Here is a 17493-nt window from a genome sequence, read left to right as displayed (position 1 = left end):
TCACACTCACCTACATTCCACCTGTGTAACCACAGTGTATTTAAGCCAGCAGCCAGTATTTACCCTCTGTCAGATTGGCATAGAAGAAAGAATCCCTGGTGACTCACCCTCTGTGCCTGTCCTGTGTTTTGACCCGAGTCTCTTGGAGACTCTGACCCAGCCTTTCCTCAGTTTGTACCACTGTGTCTGGATGTTTTGTTCCCTCTTGATTTCTGTTCAGTAACATGCCTTGAGTTTGCACACTCCATGTAGTTTTCTTTTCCATTTCTATGTGAGACTCCTGTGTGTGCACACAGCCTTGCAGTCTCATGCCCTTTTATGTGCATCGGTGGCCGTTTACTGATACTAAATAGGAACAACTGGCACACGCTTTTACAAACACAATGGGATTTATCGTTGTAAGAGCACTCATCACGAATCAAATGTTGACTTTTCTTATAGAACAAATTTAAGCTAAAGCTCAGAAAGGTAATGGTGAATGAGGCCCGTTGTGTTAGAATGCAGAAACTTGAACATACTGTAGCTCAAAGCGCCATGGTGTCTAACTACAGCCTGACAGATCCGCTAGCACAGCTGTAGTCTCTCATTGCTACTGAGTGGAAGCCAGAGTATGATTAATATTAGTAAAATCAGATATATACAGACGGAACAGATATCACACTGCTCAGTATACAGTAGCTGTGTGCTGCAAAAGCATTGGTGAGAGGAAATTAAAGGGAAACATATTTATCATCTAACACTGTCAAGACCTCACTTAGCAATTCAACGACCAAAGGAAAATATAGTTTCACAGAACTTGTTCAGATATTACTGGTGGTGTAAGCCAGAACAGAGTTGGCAGCCTGGTGGATTTTGTTTGGCAGTATTTTCTGCAGCCCAGCTGGAGTGATAAAGGTCAAGAGAGATGGGGAGATGTTTACAGCACAAATTACATACAAGCACAGAAGCCTGGGGAGAGCTTATAGGATCCAGTGGGCCTGACTTGACTCATTAGTTAGAACTGCTGCAGCTCCATTGGGGTGCAAGGCCAGGAGATCTGACAGCAGCACTTCACATAGAAAGCAGCACAGGTTTTGGTTTTGTTTTTGTTTTCATTAACAGCCCTATATGGAATGTGTCAATAAAAACATGCTCAAGTATCTCCTTGGCTAAGGTAACCTGAAGCTAGAGAGGCGAGATCTCTCTCATGCTACCCTTTCAACAACCACAGAGAAAACGTAATGTCCCAACAAGCAAGCATGTATTCAAAGACAGACAGGCCGATCAGTGGTGTAAGAAGTACTCAGTTCATTGAAGTGGCCATACCACACATGTAACGGTCCTGTATTCAAAATTCTACTTGAGTAAAAGTGCAAATGTATTAGCTGCAAATACCTAAAGTAGCCTACAAAAAGTAAAAGTATTCATATTGCTGAAGGGCCCATCTCAGAATATATAATACTGAGTTATAGTTGGGTACATTAATGCACTGCACCAGTCAAACATTTGTGCACATCTTCTCATTAAGCAGTTTTTCTTTGTTTCTATTATTTAGATTAATACTAAAACTAAGCAAAATATATTTCATATTTTAGATTCCCACTGTTTCTGTGTCTACTCAATGTCTTCATTATTCATTTAATGACTCGTGTTTGAAATGTTAAGCTGTGATAGGCCCTTCATCTTGGATCCTGTGTTCCTGAAGAGGTCCCTGCAGTCAAAATCTCCAACTTTAGTCTGAACTGTTTAAGTTTATATTGATCTTATTTATTTTTTAAGTTAGTCTATATTTAAGTTACAGTTTGAAGTAATCAACGGGCAGAAATAGTAGTATTAACCCCCCAGACAAAACAAAAAATAACATTCCAAATCAAAAGACATTTTGTAGTTTTGCTGTATTCCTTGTGACTGCAGCTGTTTGTGTTGGTCAGCAGGGGGCGCTGTGAGCTGTGTCCGTGTGGTTCTCGCGGTATTACAGCCTAGTTCACGGTCAACAGTGATAACCGTTGAGTGAACGTTAGTGGACGACAGGAGCAGGGCTCTTGATTATCATCAGAAAAAAAAATGCACTGGTAAGAGTGCTGGAGAAGAATTGACAGGGTCACAGAATACAGGTTAAAACCTTGTAAATCATTCAAACATTTCTTTGGGGTGTGGGTACATAAATATCATGTGAATAAGATTTTACGTACATGGTTGGGATATGTGTCAGAGCTGGAACAATTAGCCATTAGCCATTAGCCCTAGTGACTAGCATTACGCTGCAGGTTGATGCTTGTTAGCGATTGGCATTTAGCATTAGCATAAGCAGTTCCGAGGCTAGTAAAAGTGCTAACATTTACTGTCAGTGGTCATTTGAAGTCAGTACAGCCTTGTAAAGGGTACCGACCCAAGTAGTTCTTTTGGTTGTAGGTTCATTTGTGACCTGTAAACAACTTTGTGTGTTTATACTGTACAGATTAACAGTGTGAAAGAAGTAGTTTGCTCTTTTGCTTGAGTACAGTTAGAATTAATGTTACCACAGGGTTTCAAGCACAGGTTCTGAATTCAAAATGTTTATTTTCTATATTGCTGGGTAGCCTAATCTCTAATAGATGATTTATTTGTTGGTTTATATTTTCTAGCAATAATCTGAATTTGCGAATTAAGTAGTATCTAAAAAGTACATTTGCCTCCAAAGTGTAGTGGAATAAAAGCATAAAGTAGAAGGAAATGTTTTCTGTCCTTGAGCACTCAGTGTTCACAGTGAAGTATTGCTAAATGTTTATAGTAGAACTGTTTAAGTTGAGGCCACCGTCAGGAGCAATAGCAGATGCACACTGAGTGTTAGATGAACAGTGTTGACAGTTTGTCATAAATATGTTTTGCACAGGTAACCCCTGTAATTAAATGTGCCACACCAGTTTGGACCCAGTATGTCATTCTGATCCTGCAACAGGTAGGTGTAACCCACTTACTGTACTGTATACTGTACACGCATACTAAAAGACACAAACATAAAAGTGCAGTTGACCTTCGCAGGCTGGTGGTTCATCACAGCCTGCGGTCTAAAGCTGGAGTAGGTGTGTACTGTGACTCAGGTTTTTCATTTCCTCAGAGTTTACCTCACAAGTACACAAATGACTCATTCTTTGTGGCGGATAGGAGAACTGGTACTCAACAACAATGTTTAATCAAATTCCTCAGTTTCAAAGATGATACTCTGTTAATGTCACATTTGTTTACAGCAGGATAAAGATGTTGATAAAGATGTTTTCATGTAACCCTTTCTTTGTTTGTCAGACCTAGGGTATGGTTTAGTGAACTAATCTAGATTAAAGTTCAGGACTTCAGGAAATGTGTTCTCTGTTTCTCCCTCATTGTAGCAAACTCCTTTCTTAAATTTCCCTGTCTGTCCTTTTAGTGCTCTCTAACTTTTGCTGTAGCAGTTTTTATCTGCTATCATCATCACCAGTTTTTCATTGCTTTTTTCAGCAGTGAGTTTATTTCATGCATTGTTTGCCCGCTGTAGCTGAATACGTTTTAGATAAAGAACCGGCGTGCCTTCTCCCTGAGATTCTCTATCTGTGATAGCTGAAAAATTACCACAAAACAACTCATTGCCTACGTGTTGAGTGCAACACTGTGGTGCTGATAAGTCTAGCATTGCTGTTTGATGACAACACAGAGGCTGCTCTGAAAATCTTCAGAGGAACAGCTTTGATAACAGACGGGCAGCCATACATCTCTGACACTAGACCGTGAGTTTTGAATGGGCTGTATTTCGAACAGCTGTTGAAAACACACCAGCGTGATGATGACGATAATACCTGGCTCCACTTGTTGTGTGGTGGCATATATTTTGTGTTCCTGTACCACAAATGGCTTGTCTTAGGCAACAGCATATAACTGCAATGAAGTCTGACAGCCCAAACACATTAAATAATCCAAAACAATAACAATAAACTTCAATTTCCAGCTTCAGTCCCTCAGAGCCCTTTATTTCTGCACTCAGTGGTTGTACCAGAGTTTAACAGTCATACAGGGAGAAATTCACAGTGGACGAGGCAGCGCTGAGACAGTCACTATGTACCTATTTAGATATTTTATGTATTTAAAGGAGACATCCTACTTCATGTCATGAAAATATCACAGACCAGTTCTGTGTAAACAAGAAGGTCTGAGATTCACAGGAGAGCAATGATGATAATGAGCAGCCTGATGAAGTCCTGTAAAAAGACAAAGCATGGTAGGTAAAGCTTCTTTCATAATTACGTCTTAATGGACTCGCTCCTTCTCTAAAATGTCATTACACATTATGTATAGCTAAAACACAGATATTTATTTATTAGCACAAGTCATATCATCATCACAATATTGAACAGTGTTATTGCACGTGGCATATTTTCCTCCGGTTGTGCAGGCCTAGATTCAAGCACTGGTGCGTAGCCGTGTAAGCTTCACCTGCTGTGAGTCAGGCTGGATGTGCTTCGAGTAGAAACTTGTGGTGACCACAAAGTTGTGCTTCCCCTGAGAGCTGTCGTTGCTAGCTCGTCTTGATTAGGTGGCTGGGAGGGATATTTGTGAATTTTATCACATGCTCTGCAGCGGAGGTTTGTCAGACCAGTTGAGTGAAGTTCACTGTCGGAAATAGTGAAGTAGTGCCAGAAGGAGCTGGACCAGTAAGACCAGGCACAGACCAGTGTCTCTGCCACAACTACTGTCTAAAACTGGACCTCTCTACCTGCACTAGCCTACTTCTGCACCTCTATGCACAAGAGTTTAGTTATTGACCCACTGTGTAGAAGTGTTTGTGGATGTTGTGTACACCGGTGGGCCCAGTAGGGAGCGGCCACTGCGGCAGTTAATACCAATTATGAGCATAATGGCTACGGCTGTATCCTCATCTATAAATGTGTTTTTATAATTTTGACCTTCATCAAATAAACTACAGTAAACTCTGTTAGTACATTTTATTGCCTCTGTTTAAGCCTGTTGGGCTTTAATTGGTTGCACAGTTTAGGCGAAATTGTCTTATTTAATAGATGTGGCAATTATGTACTTGAAGATAAAAGCCCCCGTGGTAGAGGACGTTTTCTTTGTTTTCCATTCAACTTGCCGTCCATGTGTAAAACGAAACACACCAGTATTTTGTCAGAGCTGTCGCACAGAGTGATTCTATGGCTGTAAACTTGGCCCTGGCCTATAATCTTGAGCACTGCTGCATCAAGTAGCAGAGTGAAGGTTAGTTTTGGTTCTGTGCTGAGGCCTGGTGCTCAATTCAAAGTCTCCAGAGAGATTTGAATGGTAAGTGGAATGACTGAGGGTTAGGGAGTGTGATGATGCACGACCCAGAGATGACTTCAGGTTCTGGGAAGCAGCAGAGCAGATATAAGAGACCACAGCATGTGTTTACACAGTGGGCTGCGTACTCCGGTGCCATCGCTGCCTCTCCATCTCTGTCCCCGTTGGCCTCGGGATGTGGCCACGTCTATCAGACAGAACCGGTGAGGCTATAAAAGATTTTCCACTCAGTCTTTTTCTGCCTTCGTTCATATCACTTTGTGTCGTGACAGAGTGTGTAAAGTTGCTCTTCTTCCATTTTTCTCCTGCCTTATGTGTAAAGCTGAGGCAGCACTGTTTATAGAAGTGTTTCTGTCCTGGGACTTTGTACCCAGAGATCTCTTATGTCTTTTACTATGAAATATGATATCACTGTGTCTTTGTTTCCTGTGGAGCTCCTCACATATGTGACCAGTGCTACAGCTGGGGAGCAGACTTTGGTTGTATACAGGGTGTGTTGGTCACATCACTTTTCAAAGTTTTGTTGCCACAGGTTGCCTGCATATTTTAAATTCAGTTGTTTATCCAGTTTTAAAGATCTCAACAGTTTTCGTATCTACACCAAGCTGACCTCTGCATCGTCAGTGTCGTCTGGGCCAGTCTGGTTAAAAAACTGACACTTGAACACAAGACAAACGTCATCCAACGGCGACTAGCACGTACTGTATGTTCTGTGCCGACGTGACAGAGATAGCGCCCCCTACCAGCAGGTGGCGGTATCAGTATTTACCATCCAGAAAAGGAAGCAAGAAGAGCTAGAATGCTGAAGTTTAAGTTATAAACAAAGCAACTGTTCAACACAGCTGCTGTTTTCAGCTGCTTCTAATGGAGAATACGTCTGATAAGAAGCTGCAAATCACGCTGCCGTTCTCTGCCTTTGGTCTTTTGGTTGTGGAAGAAGAAAGGAGGTCGTGGAGGCGACAAACAAGGAGAAACCACGCTTAATCATGGACACTACAGTAACAGGATGAAGGGGCTTTCCTGATCTGTTCTCCTCTCATGCACTAATTCACTAAGCTCAACAGCCAATCAGAGGGGTCTCTCTCTCTTCAGTGAGACCCAATGGGCTGGCGCCAATTCAACGGGGGCCGACTAGTGCCAACGGTGTGGGAAGACGAGTCCCAACAGATGGTCACCGATGGCGTGACGGTGGCTGATGGCCGACCCTTGGCTTGGTTTCTCTCTGCCCTAAGATGTTGTGTGACCTCTTTGCCACAACTTGCTTGTCATGTGCGGCCTTGTGACTCTCCTCACACTTGTTAGGTATTGTTTCCCACAGTGTGTGTGCGTGAGCGTGCCCTGCTTCTTTACTATGTAAGCCTATTACAATAGCCCAACGGAGTGACTGTGCAGAGGGATGAGCCAGTTGCACAATAGATATATTTTTTGAAAATTACTCATTGGATTCTAATCCTTACTGTGGAAATATTTCTCATAATAATTATGGAGATTGTTTTATTGCCCAGCCATATTTGTTGCCAAGAGTTAGCTGAGGAGATCAATACCACTCTCATATCTGTTGATTAAATAGAAGACCAGCATGCAGCCAGTTGGCTTAACGTGGCATAAAAGCTGGTTACAGGGGAAGCAAGTAGCCTGGCTCCATCCAGTGGTAAAGATGAGGATCATCGCCTTTATTGGCCAAGTATGTTACACGCAAAGAATTTGTTTCCGGTACAGAACCGAGGCAGCCATCTGCAGCGCCAACTCAACTGATGGCTCTAACCTTCGGGGGCAACGGGGGGTTTGGTGTCTTCACAAAGGACACTCGACATGTGGACTGGAGGCACCGAGATTCGACCTTCAATCTTCCGGTTGGGAGACAACTGCTCTACCCACCGCACCACTGTCGCCTCCCAACAAAACAAAATCTACCTGTCAGCAAATCAGAAGCTCAGCAATGAACATGTTGCATCTTGTTAGATTAATTCATACAAAACATGAAGGTCAAAGTTCAAAGTGTTTGTCATATGCACAGAAACGTGTTTCCCTGTACAATGAAATTCTTACTTTGCCGTCCACATGAATGCCACAAAATACAAATGAAATATAAAGTAGATGAATAAGTAACACAAAATAAAGAAAAAAAAACTTTAATTTTCCATTTTCCCCCGTGTCTTATCTTTTAACAGCTAGTGGAGACTCCTCCAGGTTTGTGTGTCTGCCTGAGAAATAGTGTCATATACAGTAACTGTCCCATCCACAGTTAACTGTGTTTTTACTCATCTGAAGGGTCCATTTGAAGATTTTACTCATCCAGATTTGATGATGTGTGTGTCTCTATATACATTTTGTATACATGTTGTTCAGAAGCTAACAGCATTAGAGAAAGGAGCGTGGTGTGGATAATGGCAGCACTAACAACCCTGGGACCAGGAAAACAACAATGTAATCCTGTAAAATTTCACGCTCTCTGGTTTTTACTTTTCACTGGACCATTTGACTCAAGTGCAGTAACGAGAAACAGGCTGAAACTGATTTTCCAAATTGCCTTCTTTACTCTTGACCACTCAATTGGTTAGTTAGTCATGCAGACTAACATATGGGTTGTGGGTTTTACAGTCGCTCAGCATCAGAAACACCAGTTAAATGTAAAACAGACTGGTGGAAAGATGCAGCTGCAGCATCTGCCTTATCGTATCAGTTGACACAGTTGGGCATGCACCCTACAGCACACACACGCACACACTATATGTAATCATACCAATAATGCTCCATGGCAGAACTATAACTGATAATTGGCAAAGGCTTTTTTCCAATGGAAAAAAAAATCTGACCACCTTCTGTGTTTGCACTGCTGAATAAACTAAATATACATTAACTGATGTATAATAAATAATTAGGTTCCCTGTCACTAGCAGAGAGCTTCCTTGAAACAGACTGAATGCACTCAGATGTTGTGTTGCTGTTTCATTCTACATAATGTCTCGATCGTCCCCCATACACGACTGGTCAGTGCAGCTCCTTTCCTAGATGATGTCACCGTCCAATGAGGGTGAAAATAGCATTGAAGGTCGCACACAGCTTCAAATAGAAGTTAGAAGCTCACTCCCAGTTCGTGCACAGTTCTAAGGTCTGAAGAGACTCATGTGAACTCCTACAGGAGAGAAGCTGGTCGGCTGAGGCTGCGGCCAAACCTTTGACAGCGCTGCATGTTGTGAAAATCACACTCAGGAAGTAGAACTGAAGGGACAGTCGCTACAAGATGATTAGTTACAACATTTAAAAATGCACCTGCACAGTTTTGCATTTTGTGACTTTCAGACTAGTTTCCAGTATATTTCATCATAGAAAATCTTAAAAATAGTGTTAAAATATCGCCTTACCTTGTTCTTGTGAACCCAGTCGTCTCATCAGCTGTGGGTAATGAAGTTCTACTGTGTCCAAGTTGTGTCCATGTATGGGACCAAGTATTTTTGAAGTTTTAAGTCTGTTTTGTAGTGTATTGTTTTTCACTTTTGCCTGCTGTTTCACATAGACCAGGTGGGTGGGTGGGGGTGGGGGGAAGTAAATAATCAGCTTACCGGTTCATGTCAAGAAGCCCTCACCCTCAGTAAGATCTGTGCTTCTCAGACATTATGCTCCCTGATTAGCCAAGAAAAGGACTTTAAAAATGTGTGTGACATTGAGAGAGCAGACACTATGTAAATAACTCTTATGATCTCTGTGGGTGGTGCATAACCCAGGGTGAGAAAAATAAACCTTAAATTCACAGCAGCACTGCCTCCACCCTCTCACACAGACAGCTCCCTCTGCCTGCTGTCACACAAGAACACTTTGGAAACATGTGCACAGGTTTTCTTACTGGTGGTGATCAGTGATTCACGTTTCCATTTAGAATAGATCACTACTTTTCATTTTTGCAAAGCAGGAGTGCTGGATGTTTTGACTGTATGGAACATCTAGCTACAGAATTAAATACAGATACAGTATGTGTTTACCACTGCCATAACAGGAAGCTTCATACTGTATGTGTTTTAATAATATAGCATTACATGGTTTGTAGTGGTAATTTGCATCAGTTTGCTAGATGTTCGCAACTGCAAGACTTGTGTTGTGCTTCTGGGACCTGTGTCCTCAAGCAAAGATAGTGAGTTGTGTAAGTCTGATTTTCTGTTCTGACAAAGCAGCTTCACTTTGATCAAGTTAACCTATACCAGGGGTGGGCAATTAATTTTTACAAGGGGCCACATGAGAAACCTGAACTGTGTTGGAGGGCCGAACCAACGATAACTTGAGCTTAATTCTGCTCAATATTCATTATCTCCCGTTGTAAAAAGTAGTAAATTATGTGTTGATTAGCTGCTACTGGTAATCAGAAGAATAAGCATTTTCTGTAAATATTTATATAAATATATGAAATTGTGGTGTAGGTCAAACAGGAAAATACTCCTATAAAAGTAATAAACAGTAAAAACAAACATTACATCACAGTTTCTGTTCACATATGTAGGTAGATCCAAAGATTTCCTGCGATGTCCTCAACCCTCCTCGTTACAGTGCGTTGGGAGAGGGGTATGTTCTCATATACGCCCTTTTTCTCCAGGCGTATTAGTGCTGCAGGCTCCAACAAACATTAAATTAATAAACTCTCCGTCAGAAAACGGCTTATTTTTTCTGGCGATTTTGTGGGATATGACATAGCTTGTCTTGAAAGCTGCATCTCTGGGTGTAAAAAGTCTTTGTTGGTTATGCAGTGTCACGAGCAAAGCATCCGACTCTCTTGCGCGCTCTTCATCCGACCAGTTCTTGTATTTCTCCTCATGTTTGGTCACGTAGTGGGGATTCAAATTGTAATCCTTGAACACAGCAACCTGTGTACCACAAACTAAGCGCACCACTTTACCTTTGACTTCTGTAAACAAATACTTTCCAGTCCATTTCTCGTTGAAAACATGGTATTCGGCATCAACTTCTCTTTTTTTGGCGTGAGCTGACATTTTGAGGGTTAGCTGGCCAACATCACCTGTCTCTCACCTGGTAGGTCGGGGACCTTAAGTTCACCTGTGAACCTTTTTCATTCATGTTCTGATTTGATGGACCTCACGTGGGCCGCAAAATGCCCAGGTCTGACCTATACTGTGCAGCACAGATAACATACTGACCGAACAGCTGACAAGAAAACTGAATGACTTTGCTTTGTGTCCACTCCTTGTTTAATAGTTTATCTCAAGGACAGTTTACCACACTAGATACATAGTGAATGACAATTACTGCATTTAGAAAGTGCTAGATTTCTTTCATTCCTGGCAGGTTTACAGCAGTGTCAGCACCTTTACAGTCGTATTTCACCCCTGCAGTTCATAGTAACACAAGACGAGTTTGTGAACACATTACAACAGTGTGCCTGCTGTTGGGTTTTATTAGGAGGAAACCTCACACTGTTCATTATATACCAGCAAATGCATCTCCTCCACTCCCTCGGCTTTGGCAGCAGAAACTGTCTTACATTACTTTTAACCTTTTATGTGTATCATATATTTATAATAGTTTGTTCATTAGACCAGCAAATAAAAACATCAATTCCTACGCTTACAGCATTTATGTAAATAACTGTATTGCATTGCAATACATTATCTGTTAGTACTAACCAAAGCTACTTTTGCACTATTTAATGATTCTGTCCAGGAACCTCCCACAGTTGGTTAAGGTTAGGGAAAAGCCATTATCTGGTTAAACACTGAAAAAGCCAACAGTGGTTTGGAACATGTTAACTTTATTATCATTTCACTGATCTCTCAGCCTTCTCCCTGTCCAACCTGCTTCTGTTGCCTGAACCCTGCAAGGTCTCTGTAGAGCTTTTTCACATTATATGACTGATATGATATAATTTATGAGGCCCCTTTTCTTTTTGCACACTTTGTGTTGTAGATTAAATTTTGAATGGATAAAATCAGTCTCTTATTTATTTGAAGAGCTAAGTACTCAAATGGATCAGACTATCTGCTATTAAAATTTCTCCTAGATTCAGTAAAGGACTAGACATGCTGTTGTTGTGTGAATAGTCCACGTGGACACACACATTTGGCCTGCACATGGACGTCTAAGTGCGGACCCTTGCAGACATGGGAAGATGATGAAAAATGTTTCCCTTTATTTAACCTGGTGAAGCATCAGTGTTTCTCAAAAGAGGTGCCTTGACATGACAGAATGCAGTGGAAACCAGGGAAAGCCTCTATTCTGCTGATCAGTCTTTGGCAGTTACTCTACGTAGATTAAGCTGGATCAGTGGGAGGCATGTCGTTTCTCAGGTTTGAAATGACAGGGATTTAATACCTTTTTCTTACTAATATTACCTACTTCAGCTTTTATTAAGTGTTGGAGGAAAACACATTTTCTTTAATAAAGTCATATATCTGAATAGCCATTTTGGGGACCCACAGTGGCACCGGGGTTCTTCTTAACCAGGGAAAATCCAGATTTTAATCAAGCTGAGTCTTGCTAGGCTTGACTAAAATCTAAATTCAGAATATATGATGCCTTGTTCCAGGTGATGTTTAACATAAACACAGAACAGAGGGGTTAGGTTAACACATGGCGTCAGCATCATTCCATTTTGGCATCAGACTGTAGGAGAAAGGCGCGAGGGCACCTCTCACCGCAGGAGCAATACTGAACTGGTTTAACAGGAGTAGGTGAAGTGTAGGGGCTTCAGCAAGCTGTTTGTGGAGGCCATGACTGTTTGTGGGTTTTGGAATTTCTGACCACATGATCTTTCTCAGCAGACGGAGTCATTCAAATTGTCGTAGATGTAGATATTCAGATTCGCTTTTCTGGAGTTCCCCTGAAGTTTTTAAGACAGTTATGAGACCAATTAACTATCCAATAAATGACTTTGGTGCTTTGTGAAGTGCATTTTTAAAAGTTAAAAATAACCTACAATTTAATTATGGTAAAAGCCCCTGGTTGGGGCAACTGCACCTAAGGCAAGTTCACCCTGACTGTAACTCACTGAGGACCTTAGTGATATTTTAAATGCCAAAACATTGTGAAATGGTGAATCCTGACACAGCTTGGTGATCTATCACCACTCCGTGAGCTCTTGTTGTGACAAATGGCAGTTCTGCCCTCCTGAGATATTTAGTTTATTTTACAGAAAGTAGATTTAGAATCCTTATTTACAACACTGTCTTAAACTGTATTTCATAATTGCTGTAAGTGACATTTTGATTGCAAAACAGTTGTATTTATGAAGTACCACCAGAAAACTGAATGTGTAAACAGTTTGCTAAATTGGCTTATTTTGTTATTTGGAGTGCTTATACACATGTACTTCATTATCCTGCTAAGATTAAACTGATTGTTGTAGAATCTTAGAATTTCTTTTGCAAATCAAGAAATTGACCTGTTTATGTCTGAACCTGACCTGAACTTGACGCAGATCAGTTTGTGTGGTGTTTTGCCTGTAATCGACACTGGATAGTGCTGTCATGCACCTGCCGGCAGCGGCGTAACCACTACAAGGCTCATTGTTTTAATTATTTATAGCTCTTAAAATGAGACTAGAGTGGAGGCATGGATTCATGTAGTCAGTTGACATGCAGTGTCACCCATTGTTTGACGTGGCTGAACTTGATACCTGAACCTGTTTGGCTATCCACCCTGTACTTTAGAAATGGTTTTCAGGGCTCCAGACTAACTTTCCACTGGTAGCACTGGTGCCCCATACTGAAAATTTTAGGAGCAACTCAGTCATATTTTTTCTCTAAGTGTAATACTGATAAATGCTTTAGTAGCAAACAGACCATTTACAGAAATAACAACGTGCAGTTTAATTGGAAGGACAAAGTCACAAAATGAAGTAGTGCTTGATGACCACTGTCTTCTACAACCTGAAGTTTTCTCCAACTGTTGTCGGGTTCTTCCAGGGCTAGGGGCCATTCAGAGTCTCTCGATGACACATACCAGAATTTCTTGATGCCATGCCAGCATTGCTTAGCCCCGGCTTGGCTGTGACATCCCTCCTGGCAGAACAAGAATCTGATTCAGGCGAGATTTTTAAATATTCCTCAAAGCTTCAATGAGCAAAATTATTGCTAATTAGTCACCAGGCTGCCGTTGTTTATTAGGACTGTCTGTTGCTGACAGCACACCTCTCTTTCTCCCCCACCGCTTGCTCTCTGTGTACATTTTCCTGCTCCATGCGTCACTTGCTGCTGTCAGCAGTGACACTACAGAAACGGAAGATGTTATTGAAATAAATAATTTAGCTTCACATCTGTTATCTATTCGCTGTAAACATTTGGCTCATCTGACAGTACCTTTGACAGTGTCATAATTCTGAGCTGAGTGAAGAGCAGCATTCAGATGTGTATGTTTTTCTGAGCATTGAGCTCTCCACAGCTTAGCATGCTGCATCTGGGCTCTTACACTGAAGGGCTGAAACCAACACCGCCTTAATTAAATCTAATACAAGTTTCAGTTCAGTTCGTGAGGCTCAAGACTGCGTCCATTCTCGGATCAGTCACAAAATAAAATACTTTATTACATTTTGGGCATTCGAGGGGAACGAAAACTAGCTAAACACACAACACTGATGTATTATCACCTTTCTGTGGTGTTTGCTAACAGTTTCCTATTTACACATCCAGTAGGCTGCTAGCCTGCACATGACACTGGTTTCCACAAACAGTAATGTGATTGGCTGTATAGGAACAAATTCTCTGTCTCTGCAGATCAACATGAGACATGTAAGCAGACATGTATTAAGGTGCAAGGAAAAAAATGCACTTTCATTTCATTTGGACTCAGTAAATGAAGAGAAACTAGTCCACTGAGGGTTAAATGTCACTGTGTGTTTCAGAAGCTGCTAGTTCCACTTTCAATCAAGTCATAATAAATACTTGCCACAACAAACAGTTGCTTATGAGGTACACCTAGCTAAAATGAGTGCAGTCTAATTCAGCAGTCCTGCAATAAAGTCATAATTCTGTTAAATTTTCCACCCTATTTATGTTGGTGAGGCTAAATAACAGAAACAGCTCTCTGTACAACACAGTAGAGTGGAACAGAGGTGAAACAGTCTGAACACAATTTGAACATCATCACCTTAATGGAGGAGGATTTACTGCAGGACTGTTGGGTTAGGCTGACTTAGTCTGGACTATAGGTCTACCTGATAAACTGCCAGCTGGGTTTATCTAAGGTTTTATATGTTATAAACTCTTTATTTTTAACAGTTGCACATGTTGTATGCCTGTCTGGATGTGTGTTACTCTCTCTGCCTGTTACTCTTCTGTCCCTGTCTCACCTCCACTTTCCTCCAGGACCTTATAAAAACCATATTAGTTGGCTGTGAGTAGCAGCAACAGCCTTTGGCGACACATGGGGCTAAGGGACCTTAATTAAGAGACCCATTTTTAGTTCCTCATGCCAGAATGGCAAAGCTGCAGCTTTTAGTTTGACACAGCTCTGTCTGTCTTTCTGAGTCTCTTTCCCCGTCTGTCTTTCGGTCTCTGAATTGTCCTGGCGGGTCCGACTGACCTTATGAGTCGATGTAATGAGGAGGAGGAGGAGGAGGAGGAGGGGGGGGGAGACAGAGCCTAGACTAAATGCTATGCTACGGCAAAGTAAGAGTGAGGTTCAGTAGGGAGGTTCAACAGATGAAATGAACAATATAAAGGAAGACTCAGTGGGGAGTCTCGCTGTATTTTGACATCATGTGTAAGACGTTCGTGTGTTGTGAGATTCATCAAATGCACAGTGTCCTCAGGCACTTGCAGTACAGACTATCCAAATATACACACGACTAAGGATGTATATTCTACAGCATACAAATACTGTACTGTGTATTGCAGTAACTTAAATAAAGGAGGGCACTCTATGTCCTTGGGTAGTCGCATATGGATTTTTTAAAAATTGGAAAGTGTTATATAGCAGAATTATAACAATAACATGGATAATAAAATGTTACCAGCACTGATTTTTAATCACACACAGCATGAAATTTAATTATGATGGGACTGATATACTGTTCAGTGCACCCTGTGGAGTGTCATCTTCATCTAAGGTTTGGGAGCTGACACGTACTAATTTATTTATATCCCACCTTGAAATCATATTAAATCTTCTATAGTTCACGCATGTGGCACGGTCAGCATCACGCTCCTCATCTGGCCATGAACGCATCCCTGTAATTGAAACTAATGAAGCGCACATGTGCACATTTTCTATTCATTCTATACAGTACATGTAATGTTCAACATACCTAAGGCTAGCTACATTTGTGTAGCTATGAACAAATACCACAATTATTCATACTCAGTAACGAGGCAAGGTGGGCAGTTTTGAAATGAAAATACAAATATACCTGAAGGAGAATTGCGTAGAAGTTCAGCATCCAAATGTCTTATTCCGCATGGCTCAAAGCAGTGCAGTGTGTTTATGTGAGAATTGAAAATGTCAGTGATTAATTAGTTATTGTAGTGTAGCTGAGAGACACCGCATCCTGGCCCACTGTCACTGGTGTTTTCGGACACCGAGGACAATCTGAGATTATGCACCATTAACGCTACAACATGTATGTTCTGGAAGTCAACCTAGTGCTATCATGACACACCCCTGTTTCAGGAAGTCCACCGAACCACGGCTAGCTGCGGCTCCATGTCGTTGAACATGTTTCTGTTGCCTGCAAAAAGTTGGAAAAATGGACATTTCTGCGAAAAATATCAATTTGTCACACAGTGCAATGTGTTGTTGCTGTGAAAGGGTTTATTGACAGAATATTAGTTAAAAATATTAACCCTAACCCTCTTCTGTGCAGAGACTTACACACCATGTGACTTCCTCTTCTGTGCTGTTATCTAATATATTTTTAATCTTTTAACAGCAAATATTTTTAATTCTCACCAACACACTGTACTGCCTTGAGACATGATGGAAAAAAGCATAACCTGAGATTTTCATGTGACACTGATCTTGATTTGTCTTTATTCAGTCATACATCAAATTGCTGCATAAAAATAATAAATCATATTAATTAAGAGCATAAAATACTTAGCAGCAGCAATTTAAAGCACAAGCAGGCAAGTTTTGCAGAGACAGCTGAATAGGGATTTCAGTGGTTGAGATGAGATGAAATTAAAGCATGAATATTATCATGCAGCTTGAGACAAAGTGAGCAGAGTTTCCCAGTTGGAAACAGCTGGAACAAATGAAACACTTCCATGGTGACACCCAGATTTCCAAAGGCAGATTTAACAGATGAAGAAAAAGAACCGAGACCTTTCATTACCTTCAAGACATGGCTGGCTGGGGCAGAAATAAGAGGTTTGTCAACGTTAAGCTCTAGAAACTTGTCTGCTATCCATTTTTCATAGGCTTTAGGTCGTTACTTTAAACAGATGATTTAGACAGGTAACAAGATGTAGAGGAGAACTTTTAAAATGACTTATTTGCGCAAAGGGAAATATTTAATCAATCAAACTTTTAATTGTACAGCACCTTTCATAGCGGTTAATGTAATTCAGGGTGCTTTACAGATGACTGACAAAAGACAGAATAATGTGAACATTAAAAACCAAACAACAACAATAATACACACACTACACACATACAGTGCCTTGCGAAAGTATTCGGCCCCCTTGAACTTTGCGACCTTTTGCCACATTTCAGGCTTCAAACATAAAGATATAAAACTGTAATTTTTTGTGAAGAATCAACAACAAGTGGGACACAATCATGAAGTGGAACGAAATTTATTGGATATGTCAAACTTTTTTAACAAATAAAAAACTGAAAAATTGGGCGTGCAAAATTATTCAGCCCCCTTAAGTTAATACTTTGTAGCGCCACCTTTTGCTGCGATTACAGCTGTAAGTCACTTGGGGTATGTCTCTATCAGTTTTGCACATCGAGAGACGGAAATTTTTGCCCATTCCTCCTTGCAAAACAGCTCGAGCTCAGTGAGGTTGGATAGAGAGCGTTTGTGAACAGCAGTTTTCAGTTCTTTCCACAGATTCTCGATTGGATTCAGGTCTGGACTTTGACTTGGCCATTCTAACACCTGGATATGTTTATTTGTGAACCATTCCATTGTAGATTTTGCTTTATGTCTTGGATCATTGTCTTGTTGGAAGACAAATCTCCGTCCCAGTCTCAGGTCTTTTGCAGACTCCATCAGGTTTCCTTCCAAAATGGTCCTGTATTTGGCTCCATCCATCTTCCCATCAATTTGAACCATCTTCCCTGTCC

At 41.1% G+C, this 17493-nt stretch overlaps 1 long non-coding RNA gene across 2 annotated transcripts in view; it reads left to right on the top strand.

The window, feature by feature from the left end:
- The first annotated feature begins 1945 nt into the window (after nucleotides 1-1945).
- LOC109966906 (uncharacterized) overlaps nucleotides 1946-17493 on the top strand; it is a 92721-nt gene continuing 77173 nt past the window's right edge. For both annotated transcript variants that reach the window (XR_002275849.1, XR_002275850.1), the window contains exons 1-2: nucleotides 1946-2051; nucleotides 2852-2917. This is a non-coding gene — a long non-coding RNA (uncharacterized LOC109966906). The remainder of the gene's footprint in view (nucleotides 2052-2851; nucleotides 2918-17493) is intronic.

This window comes from Monopterus albus, unplaced genomic scaffold, assembly GCF_001952655.1.
Source record: "Monopterus albus unplaced genomic scaffold, M_albus_1.0 scaffold121.1, whole genome shotgun sequence".
NCBI lineage: Eukaryota > Metazoa > Chordata > Actinopteri > Synbranchiformes > Synbranchidae > Monopterus > Monopterus albus.
Note: the sequence above shows the minus strand (reverse complement) of the source record. Positions and strands in the feature narration are given on the sequence as shown.